We start from the raw sequence: 12,828 nt of genomic DNA on the forward strand, positions 1-12,828 counted from the left end.
ACTAAAACAAAGGGCCTATTTAGAGGTATTTTACCCCGAAAATTGGGAGAAAAGCTATCAAAATGGCAACTTATTGCCAGCTTTCCCCCAAAATCGTCTTTTTAAGAGGTGATTTTGGGGGAAAGCTGCAAAAAAGCTGCCATTTTGGCAGCTTTCCTCCTAATTTTTGGGGCAAAATACCCCATCCAAACAGGCCAAGCTCCGAAACAACTCATGCTTCCTACAATCTTCATAACGCAAAAAAAAAGGTTAATATTCTTTTTTACCTGTTTTTGGGGTTAATTAATATAAACAAGTAATCAGATTTTAATTACGACATGCTTCTACTTCGCAACCGACGATGGTTCAAATCGTAATTTATCCTCTTGGCGAGGGCGCCTTCACGCGAGGCTTTCCAGCGAGGACAAGCTATCGCGTCGAAGGCGGGTTTTTCGATTTAACCATTGTTTCCGATTTCCCCTCCAAATTATTCCAAAAATAGAAAGGCATTAAAAAAAAAAGCCAAATCTCATTTTGATTTCTTGATCGTCTTCTATCTCCGTCTCTCTCTCTCTCCGATCCAAAGAAACGAGAGATCAAGGGACTGAGGACAAAAATGGGGCAGCAAAAGCTGATCTACAGCTTCGTCGCTCGAGGGACGGTGGTTCTCGGCGAATACACGGAGTTCAGCGGGAATTTTAACAGCATCGCATCGCAATGCCTCCAGAAACTCCCCACCACAAACAACAGGTTTACCTACAATTGCGATGGCCACACCTTCAATTACCTCGTCGAGGACGGATACAGTGAGTCCCTCGATCTCAACTAATCTGTTGCCTTTCCGATCTTTTCGTCAATTTAGTTGTCGATCCGTGGAGGTTGATTCTTGATCTCATCAATTATTGATATGATTTTATGGTTGTTAACTGCGTACCATTTCTTGGCGGTTTGATTGATTTGGACGGGGGTTTGGGGATCGTGAATGCAGTTTATCGTTGGATTTATGTTTTTTTTGTGTACGAATCTGAAGAATTATTCGGTCTGCATGGAATTTAGCGTAGTATGTGCATTGTTCAATTAACTGTCTATTATTAGCCATATTGGATTTGTGTTTTGATAATTTTTTATCATGAGATCCTCGAACTGAAAGAGCGACATTTTAGGAGAATTGAAAGGAATATTTAGTGAAGTCGATTTCATTTTCAAATGAGATTAAATTATTTTGGTGGTTGTGATTCTTTTTCTACCTATAATCTTTGCTTAAGATTGTTTTTTTGTTGTTGTTTAAATTCTGTCTCAAATTCATAATCTCAGATTCAAGAAGGTATTTAGAAATTAGGTTCTTGTAATGGTCAATCATGCTTTCTTCAAATGTAATATGCTTACATTTTCAAACCTGTCATATCTGTATATTCACCGCGTCATTCAGAGAGAATTTGGTTATCTACTGAAGGTTAAATTCTAGCCTTTTGGTATAGGATTGGTAGTTGATGGCTCAAAATAGCTGTTTGGCAGGCTGGCGGTCGACCGCGGGATTCTGGCGGTCGACCGCGTTTGTGCACAGGGTTCACTGTGCGTCTGGACCGTTGGCGGTCGACCGCAGAAGTTTCTGGATTTTGAGGTTGTTTTGGGATTGAGGGCGGTTGACCGTGGCGGTCGATCGCGATCCATCGCGGTCGACCCCCACAGTCGACCGCCGCATCGGTTTTGGGCTGGATCTGTTTGCAGACCCGTTTCGTTTTGGTTTTCTATAAATATCCAAAGTCATGGTTTTAGGGTTAAGGCAAGAGGGTTTTAGCAGCCATTGTTGGGGATTTCTTTGGCTTCTATTGTTGGAGCATTTGAGAGAGATCAAGAGTGATTGTTGAGGGTTTTTTGTGAGATTTGTAACCCTAGTTTGTTTCTCTTAATTTCTAATAGTGAAAACTCCCTCTTTCTTGTCCCGTGGACGTAGGCATCTCGTCGAACCACGTAAAATCTTGTGTATCTTGTGTTTGTGCTATCTTTGGTGTGTTTATCTTCTCTCGGCGATTGGTATTGGATCTCGGCACTAGGGTTTCCCCAACAAGTGGTATCAGAGCTTTGGGCAACGCTTGAGCTTTTTGGAGGTGTAGATCAGTTGGGAAGTTAATCTAGAGCTTCGATTAGTGATAAATATGGGATCTTTGTGGTAAAATTTTTATCTTTTTCAAGTTGGATCTATTTCTTGTTTGTTCCGCAATTGTTTGGGTGCTTTGAGATAATGACAGGGAAAGATAAAAATGGGGAGGGTTCTTCTAGTGTGAAGACCGTCCAAAGTTTGAATGTTCATTCTATGAAGATAGATGTGGAGAAGTTCGATGGCACAAATAATTTTGGACTTTGGAGATGCGAAGTCATGGATACGCTAAATGCGCAAAATTTGGAAGATACGTTGGAGTTGGACGGGAAACCGGCCGACATTGATGAAAAGGTTTGGAAAAAAATGAATAGAACGGCATGTGGTGTGATTTGATCTTGTCTTACTCAAGATCTAAAATATGATGTGATGAATGAGACTTCTGCAAAGAAGATTTGGAAGGTCCTAGAGGGTAAGTATTTGACGAAGAGCGCGAAAATCGCTTGTATTTGAAGAGGAAGCTTTATCGCTTCCAATTAAAGAATGTGACATCCATTAGTGATCACATGAACTACTACACGAAGCTACTTACAGATTTGATGAATGTAGATGTCATTGTTGAAGATGAGGACAAGGCGTTGTTATTATTGAGTTCCTTGCCCGACGAGGAATATGAGACATTCGTCCTCACTCTTATTAATGGGAAGACATCTCTGTCATATAGTGAGGTCACCGCGGCTCTTATGAATTATCAATTTCGTAAGAAGGACAGAGAGACTTCCATTGAGCCGGTAGCGAGGACATTGGTTGTAAGAGCTAGAAGTCCAAACCGTGATAGGAGGTCGCAGTCTAGAGAGGGGCATCCTGCAGTTGGTAGGAATCAGTGTGCTTTTTGTAGAGAGGATGGACATTGGAAAGTCGAATGCCTAAAATTACAAGCTGGGAAGAATAAGGGGGAAACTATTCAAGCTTCAGAGTTGAATGTTGCTAAGTCTAGTGGCGACGTTTCAGATTCAGATTCTTCGAGTTATTCTTGCCTAGCTCTTTCGTCAGTTGGTGTTGCCGACTCCACCGAGTGGATGTTAGATTCAGGTGCTACTTACCACATATGTCCTAGGAGGGATTGGTTCTCCAGCTTTCAAGAGTTGAAAAGAGAGGATGCTGTACTTATGGGTAATGATCACAGATACCCTATTGGTGGTATTGATACTGTTCGGATTCGGATGAGTGACGGGATAATTCGGGAGTTGGTTGATGTGAGGTTCGTTCCTCAGCTAAGGAAGACCATCATTTCACTTGGTGTATTGGAGGTAGCAGGCTATAGGGTGACCTTGGCAGATTCTCGCTTGAAGGTTACATTGGGGTTCATGATTGTGATGAAGGGCGTCAGGAGGAGTAACTTGTATTATCTGCTTGGGAGCACGGTGATTGATAGGTAACTTGTATTATCTGCTTGGGAGCACGGTGATTGATAGAGCGCTGACGACTTCTTTGGCTAGACTGTGACATTGTTTGGTGCTTGGGAGCACGGTGATTGATAGAGCGCTGACGACTTCTTTGGCTAGACTGTGACATTGTTTGGTGCTGGGGTATATTATTGGTTATACCGTACATAGATTGTTGAGGAGTGTTATGACCTATAGATTAAAGTCCTTTGAGCACAGTGAGATGAGCGAGAAGACCGAGGTGGAGTTTGGCACTTCTATCCATCGATCGAGTGGTCTTTTAGGAGGTGTTCAGTCAAGCATTAGGGGGTCTTCCATGAAGACATCATTGGGAGATAATCAGTATTTTGTTTCCTATGTTGGAGATTGTACTAGGCATATATGGGTTACAACCAAGTCCCTTTGGTATGAAGGCCTAGTAGTTCGTAACAGTTGGAGGATGTGTATGGGCAGAGAGGTTACCTGTCGTACTAGTTCTAGTAGGGGTTCTTTCTTGTATTGGTGCCAAGCTCATGGTAGTTGGAAACACTTCAGAGGAGAGGAGACAGTAGGACGACGAGATGAGATGGCGGATTTAGTGGGCCGTTCTTTTCTGGAGGAGAATCGACGTTGGTTTTCGAGCAGTGGATTTGGTATTCGGGCTCTGACAAGTTTGGGCCATCTTATGAGGTTGCTAACTGCTGTGTTAGATATTGTTAGATCTGATGTGTTTTCGTCGAAAGTTACTTTAGTCATTGATTTCATTAAACTTTAAGCGTCACAAATGAATTCAAACAACAAAAGAATAAAAGATTACAACTTTCTTGAAAATAAACACAAGATCCGCTCGTCGTCTCTTGCTTGCGTGGGTCTTTAGCCTGTGACGGGGATGTCGATATCCGTGGACTACCTGACAATCAGATCAGGTCCAGAGCTTCGTCGATCCGCGAGGAGATCTAGAAACAGAAGCGTTTATCTCGACAAAAGCGAGATAATTGCTCTTCTTAGAATTACCACCACGGGATAATTCTAAGGATTGGATGCGGGTGATGTAGATCTGACGACTCTCGATCTCTTTTGTTGAAGGGCTCGATCACTCTTCAGTTCGGCAGGGCTTCGCCAATTCACCAAAATTTCAGATCTCCAAAAAATGAGGCCTAAGGCTTGTATTTATAGGCTTGAGGGGATAACGGAGCGGTTAAAAACACTTAAAGGCCCAAATCTGCCTTGGAGACACCCCAGGGTGTCTCCATTGATCGGAGACACCCTAGGGTATCTCCCATTGATCCGAGACACCCTAGGGTGTCTCGGTTTGGGCCGAGACACCCTAGGATGTCTCGGCCTTAGCCGAGACACCGAAGGGTGTCTCGTTGGTCCGAGACACTCCATATGGTGTATATATCTGTTTCTGCCGTAATTCCTTCGTCCGAACTCGGATTTGAGTGATTCGAAGTGTGTTGGAAAACCGACAAGGAGTTCTATCAGCTCCGATGGTTGGATCATCTGTAGAATGAATGAGACACGAAGGGCATTGTTCCTTTTGTAAACATCGCGGGGCTTCCGATTAGCCCGTACCTTCGTTAGTTCACGTAGTTCGTCGATTTACTTCAAGCGTTCATCGACATCAATCGAACTCCTGTGAACCGGATAGTGACGTTCATCGTCGTTCCTTAACACTGAGCCGTTCGTGGAGACCTATAGGCAATTTTCGATGCCTACATGATGGAGCTGTTTCAGATTTTGGTTGGCGTCGGATATTGGGCTACCCAGCACGTGGCCACATCGTGGATGTGAGATTGGATCCGATTACGTATTTGGAATTCAGGGGCTCATTCGGCTATCAGTTCTGAGTTTGGTCTGAGCAGGTTTGTCACTTTGGACTCTCGACAGGTAGAGAGTATTGATCAGATCAGAGAGATATCGCAGCGGGTGGAGGGTGATATTGCTCCACATTGGGTGGAGCTTACTCCACATACTTCAGGTCATTCTGCATTATTTGGGATTCTAGCTGAGGTGGCACAGCGTGGGAATCATTTGGATTCGGATGCAGATGATGAGTTGGTAGATCCGTGTGCAGCTGGTGGATATAGCTTGGATATGGTCATTGATTCACCTCAGGTGGAGGTGTTTGGATCGTTTTAGTATGGGGTCGTTGGTGATGCTATCAGTCGTACATTGGATGTTGGTATTAGTGAAGAGTTGATGACTCTTCTTTTGGATTGAGGGCCTTTGGAGGCCATAAGGTGAACTACGTTAAGGCTTGATTCCTTGGAGAGGATACGTAGGCAGTCAGTTTTGATGCAGCCGATTTGGTGAGTAGACACTGGTGGTTTAGGGTGAGAGTTCGCACTCCCGTTTGGGTCTCAACGTGTTGTGGATGTGGTCCGTTGTTATGAGTCTGTTGCCATAGCGTACTGGATGCAACAAGTGAGGCAATTGGTTTGGTTGGTGTCGGCTCAGTTTGGTAGAATCTTCGCCGAGGTGGAGATTTGTAGGATTGACAGTTGATGACTCAGAATAGCTGTTTGGTAGGCTATAGATAGCTGATCCCCATCAAAACACCGATGATGGAAGTTACAATCTGACGACTTCCAGAAGGCTACAATTTGAAGACTTTCACGTAGATCGCTGAAGGTTACAATCTGACGACCTTCACGACAACCGATGAGAGCTCTAGTTTAACAGCCTTCACCATCAACATCGAGAGTTACAATCTGACGACTCTTGCATATCAAAGAGCTAAAGTAAAGATTACAAAATGACGATCTTTGCAAAACTTCGATAGAAAGAGACTACAAATCGACGGTCTCTTCAAACCAAGACGTGGAAGTCCTCCCCGCGAACCAGCATCAAGACGCACCATGTTCATAGCCACGAACGCAGCTCAAACCGCTGAACGCAGCTCAAATCAGCCGCTGAACGCAGCTCAAATCAGCCGCTGAACGCAGCTCAAATCAGCAGCTGAACGCAGCTTCAACCGCTGCCTGACGCAGCTCCAACCGACGTTGAACGCAGCTCCAATCTGCTGCCAAACGTAGTTCAAATCGCTGCCAAACGCAGCTCTAATCGCTGTCCAACGTAGCTCCCAACAGCTGAACGCAGCTCAAATCAACCGCTGAACGCAGCTTCCAACAAGATGCCAACGCAGCTTCCAGACACTGCGTTCAAGCTTCCAGACACTGCGTTTGAACGCAGAATTCACATCAGAACATGGTTTTGCGTTTGACTCGTTCAAACACGAGCTGAACGGTTTCAAAACCGTTTCCCACGATCTGAGGGGATCACAACCCCACTCAGGAGTGATTTAAGGGGCGGTTACATCCCATTAGCCCCACTTAGGAGCGAATTAAGGAGGTGGTTACACCCCTTAATCCCCTATAAATAACAACAAACTCAACAGAGTTAAGGATCGAATTTTTGATAATCAGATCAGGGCTGGATCTTTCGAGAGCGGTCTGTTGGAACTTCTTGGCAGCGGAAAGAGGATCCTTCATCCTTCGGTTGGAGCTTTGGAGATCGGCAACAAGATCTTCTTCATCCTTGGCTTATAGTTTGCAGACCCGTTTCGTTTGGGTTTTCTATAAATACCCAAAGTCACGGTTTTAGGGTTAAGGCAAGAGGGTTTTAGCAGCCATTGTGGGGGATTTCTTGGGCTTCTATTGTTGGAGCATTTGGGAGAGATCAGGAGTGATTGTTGATGATTTTTTGTGAGATTTGTAACCCTAGTTTGTTCCTCTTGATTTCTAATAGTAAAAACTCTCCCTTTCTTACCCCGTGGACGTAGGCATCTCGCCGAACCACGTAAAATCTGGTGTATCTTGTGTTTGTGCTATCTTTGGTGTGTTGTTTATCTTCTCTCGGTGATTGGTATTGGATCTCGGCACCGGGGTTTCCCCAACATTTGGCTACGTGCATTGGATAGTTAAAGCTCAAAGAGTCGCATCTGCAGCTTTGATTTTGTTTCTAATCTTGTTTCTTTGTCAGTAGTTTTGCCCTATTTTTTTCGGAGAGGATTTAATGGATTTTGTGGTGGGTGCCTCCTTTTTCTATAGTGTCTTTGACTCCTAGGAAATTCTATGCGGGCCTTTTCAAAGCTATCCTCATATTAGTGGAGAGGTGTTGATGGTGATGATGATGGCAAGTCGCAACAACAGTGATGATAATGATGTTTTTAATAGTTTTTTATTCTTGGTTAATTTCGTTATGAGAATGTTGCTTAATGTTTGAGAAAACTTTCTAAAACTGCAATGCGCTTACTTACATGCTAAACAATGTGTCCAGATTCTCTAGACTATGGAGACTAAGTATTGTCTTAATATGTTAATTATTGCTTTAATTTGTTTACATTTTCTTGTTAAGTATGATATCAAATTTATTATGCACAATTTGGCGACTAAAAAGTACATTGCAGAGGTTAATTAAGTTCAAATTTTCCTGTTTCTCTCTGAATTAGATCACAAATTTACAGAGCAGAACATTCAAATAAAAAAACCATTTCTTAATTTATCTCTCAGAAAAGAACATTTCTTGCTTGCTTAAACTTTGCTTGCTCTGTTTTTCCCTCTTAGATTTGGATCGAATGTGCCCTGCCTTATATACATTATAACATCAAAACAACTTTTTAGTCCCTGAGATAGTTATAGTATTATGTACTGATATTAATTGTGTTAACTAGCAGATGAGTCCTATGTACGAATACATACAGGAAAAAAAAGATCTCAGTGCTAAGTGCTGCACAACCCTATATTTGTTTTCACTATTGCTGGTTCTTGCAATATGATATCCAATTCCATCTAGGTTATGCATGAACCTGATTGTTTGTCAAGCACAAGGTTTCTGATTATTGGTTAATTAGCAGATATATCATAAATGAAGTACATAAAACTAGCTGAGCTGTCAACTTAAGGAACTCTAAGTATCTACTGACATGTATTTGTAATATTATCTTTATTATTCTTTGTGACATTCTTCTGTTAAGTTTAATATTTAATGATGTTACATAATTCACTGCTATAAGAAATTACAAGGGTCAATTAAGTAAAACTGTGTGATTACTATTTGTCTGTCCACGGTGATAAAAGTTCCAGCAGAATCTATAATTAACAGAGCCACTTCAAAACCAGAGCCACTTCAAAAAATAGAGCTAAGAAATTCCTCGATTTTATTTCAAAAACAGATCCAGAGTCAGAAAAAAAAGATGAATTTTTGATACAAATCCCAAAAAAAAGCGAAGAATAAATCCAACAAAATTTAAAACTTTACTGTTCACGGAATTTTACTGTTCATCCGTGAGCAATTTTGAGAAAAAACCAGAGATTTAAGATCAAAAACCCAATTTTAAAACTTAAACCCCTAAGAATTAATCACGGGTGGCTCTGATACCACTTGTTAGATCTAAAACTGAGATCTAATCCATAAAATCATGATTAATTCAAAGGGAATAAACACAACAGAGAGCGGAAGCAATACCTAAATCCATGAAGAATTTGCACGAATCTGAATTAGGGTTTAATCTTCTAATCTTGAGGGTCTCTCCTTGAGAATCTCTTTATATGGGGATTAAGAGAATAGAGAATATAACCCTAGATTAGGGACCATAACCCCTTATTTATAGTTGTTATACTTTTATAATTTGGCCCCTCATCAAATTATAATTACAACCTGGTATCCACACATTTAGCCTATGACATATTTAAATACCCATTGATCCAATTACTTGATTAATCACTTTATGCGTGTCAACTGAAAGATAGCAACACACACTGATATAACATATGTGCCCACAAATAGATTTAATTAGATTTAAATCCAACAGTTATGTGATTGTCTTTCCCTTTGCTAATACAAAATAGGACTCAACGTTCTAAAACACGGTTTCATTATGCATACGGTTCGATATCGGATAGCGATTAATTGGATTATGCGGTGATTAATCAGATTATATAGAATTATGCATTTTTGAAAATTTTACCATATATATTGTCATATATAAAAAATATAATAATTTATGAAAAATTTAAAAAATTACAAGCAAAAGACTAACAATAATACCCTAAGTTATTCAAATAAAAGTTGTTATACACTTAAAAGTAAACCTACAAAACTTTCATAAACCAAAAACATTCCTATAAGTTATTCTAATACTTAAAAATACTTAGGGGGTGTTAGTCAATTGGGATATTTTCATGCAAAATGGGATAATTATTATACTGGAATAATTTTTTGCTAGTGGGATATTTTAGTGGGATAAATAGGAATAATTTTGTGAAACGGGATATTTTGATAAAATAACGTGGGATAAATTTTTATAATCATGAAATATATATTTATGCATTTTGAATATATAAATACTATTTATGTGCTTTAAACTTACTATTATTAATTGATAATTGCTTACAAGAATGTTCATTACTATTAATTAAATAACTTTTAGTTAGACTATAAGATATTGGCAATTATTATTATAATGACGGTCTAATGATGGTGATAACCATAGTAGGAAATAAGTAAAGAAAAAAAATAAAATATAAAAAATAAAAAATAACAAAATAAATATGAGTTCTAGTTTTTTACCACCTAGTTCCAAGCTAAAACTTGGAATAATTTGAGAGACTAGAACTCTCTTTTTTGTATAGAAAAATAAAAAAAGTGGGATAATTTTGTACCGTTATCCCAATTCTAGTTTTGTTAGAGTTCTACTTGACTAACACTGTATAATTTTATTTTAGTTTTAGTTCTATGTGACTAACACCTTAAAAATTTATCCCACAGATTATCACAGTTCTAATTTTAAGTTCTAGGTGACTAACCCCCCCTAATAGAACTCCTCATTTAGTCTTCCTCATCAACCTCACTGCGTCAGGTGGCAGAACAGATGTAGAAGACAACATCGGTCGGCATCGACACTCGGTGGTGGTGATTGCTGGAAACTAGTGGCCTTGGAGATGAGGCCGTGTAGGGGTGACTAGATTGAGGGTTTGGAAGCAACATGTTTTTTGGGGTCTTTTGAGGCATCGATCAAGAGACTCCATGGTAATTAAGTGTGGTGCAGTTCAAAACGGGTATATTATGTGCCCCCATTATTTCATTATGCGAGTGCATACTCTTTAACTTCTCTGTTATGTGATTTGACTGCATAATCGAGTGGGTTTTAGCTACCCGACACGTTTTGGTGTCGGGCAGGAGTACTCAGGCAAGTACTCAGGGGGGTAAAGTGTGGTTTTGAACACTGATAGAACTTTATATTATTATACTCAAGCCAAAGGAAACAACCTTGTGTGGGAAGAGGTGTATGGAAAATTAGGAAGTTGTAACGAGAGAACACTTGCATAAATTGTTGAAGCTGTAGGTTACTGAAGGAAGAGCTGTGAATTCATTTCCTGCTACTTTGAAAAGCTTAGGATCTTAATATTGGTTTTGGATGAAACTAATAAGAATATATAGACTAGTTAATACTGCATTTTGTAGTGCTTCTTTCAGGCATTTTGGAGGAAACCAAGGAACTTTGCTCTGACAGTAACATTCATCAGCTTATTTCAGGCATTTTGATTAATATTGGGCTTTTAACATTTAGCTTTTAGTTCAATAGCATGAGTATAGTCCAAGATAACTTATTAGTCTTGCAGGCTGATCTATATCATTAGGACTATTATGGGGGATTTGTGCCAATAAATTCATATGAACAATGCATTCCCCTTCTTTGCGCACACATGTGCGCGGACACACGTGCACGCACACACACACCCAAAGAAAAAAACAACTACCAACCTGCTTGCCACCACCCTCTTGGTGTGCAAAGCGAATATAATTCTTCTTTTCCTGTCCATAAATCTAAGTTCTTTTTTCGCAATGCTTGATGTGTCTTTAATAAAAAAAACAGAATAAATGGAGCTGGTTGTTTAATCTTTATCTGCTGTTTCCAGCATATTGTGTTGTCGCAACTGAAGCTGCCGGCAGGCAGCTTCCAATTGCTTTCCTTGAGAGGATTAAGGAAGATTTTATCAAAAGATATGGTGGAGGAAAAGCTGCAAAAGCTGGTGCTAAGAGCCTTAACCGAGATTTTGGGTAACTTAGTTTTCATAGAACTAACTAAGCCTTCTGACAATTCCTTTCATTCTGGTTTTAAATCTGCGACTGTCATTTACAAACAATACCAGGTCAAAACTGAAGCAGCATATGCAGTACTGTGTGGACCACCCTGAGGAGATCAACAAGCTTGCAAAGGTGAAGGCTCAGGTTACAGAAGTCAAAGGAGTTATGATGGAAAACATCGAGAAGGTAAGATTTTCAAAACATTTCTCACTTGATAACTCCGTATGAAGTCAAACTCTTTGCTGGGACTGTGTTAAGAAGTTTAGATATTCAAAACTCTAAGTGCTGTTATCCGAGTGCTTTAAACTGTTGCTGGTCCATTCTTGCCTTCTCCAGGTTCTTGATCGTGGTGAGAAAATAGAGCTCCTTGTTGACAAAACTGAGAACCTCCGCTCCCAGGTATGGATCTCTATATTTCAAAATTTGGTCAATTTAAGACAGTGCTAAGCTCAAACTTTACTGGTGAGGTTCCTCGAATGAATGTTTGCAGGCACAAGACTTCAGGCAGCAGGGAACAAAGATGAGGAGAAAGATGTGGTTTCAGAACATGAAGATAAAACTGGTTGTTGCTGGCATCCTCGTCGCTCTAATCCTCATCATAATCTTATCGGTTTGCCATGGCTTTAAATGCACATGAGCTGCAGTCTTCCTTTTGCTCGGTGGACTGACCCTGACTGCTGCTGCTTTTGAATCTAGCTGAAAATGTCATTTACTACACATAAGAACCAGTTCTTTTTTTTTTTATCTTGATATGGCATTCCCTTGTGATTGGTGAAGTTGTGTTAGTGTCCTAACATGTCCATTTTGTCTTGTTAGCAAAGCTGTCCAGGGGGTGCTTTTTATTCCTTTCTTGGTTTCTTACTTTGCATTTCTTTTTTTTTTGTTTTTGTTTTGGATGTTACGATGCTTGTATAGCTTAAGAGCCTATTCACATATTCTTTCTAGTTTGATGTAATTGTTACTATCAGTTATATTTATCTTACGTATCTTTACTGTCATTTAGTTTGTTTCCTGTAACTGCGGATAGACTCCCTGTGTATGGTTGTTTGAACTTCCTCTCTAGTTTTGTTGTTACAGATGACCCTCTGAATGTTTGACATTTTATCTTTCTTTTAAGGGTAAATGTGTCAGAAAAGTTTTACGTACCGTGCTTATCATCAACAATAAAACTATGACGGTAGTAAGTTCAAAACAATGATACTATAGGGGCATATCCGTAATTAACCATATATTTTA

The 12,828-nt window shown here is 40.1% G+C and overlaps 1 pseudogene; it reads left to right on the forward strand.

Annotated features, from left to right (window-relative positions):
* Window positions 398-12,536, forward strand: LOC109833373 (annotated as a pseudogene).

Source organism: Asparagus officinalis, chromosome 3, assembly GCF_001876935.1.
Source record: "Asparagus officinalis chromosome 3, Aspof.V1, whole genome shotgun sequence".
Classification (NCBI taxonomy): Eukaryota; Viridiplantae; Streptophyta; class Magnoliopsida; order Asparagales; family Asparagaceae; genus Asparagus; species Asparagus officinalis.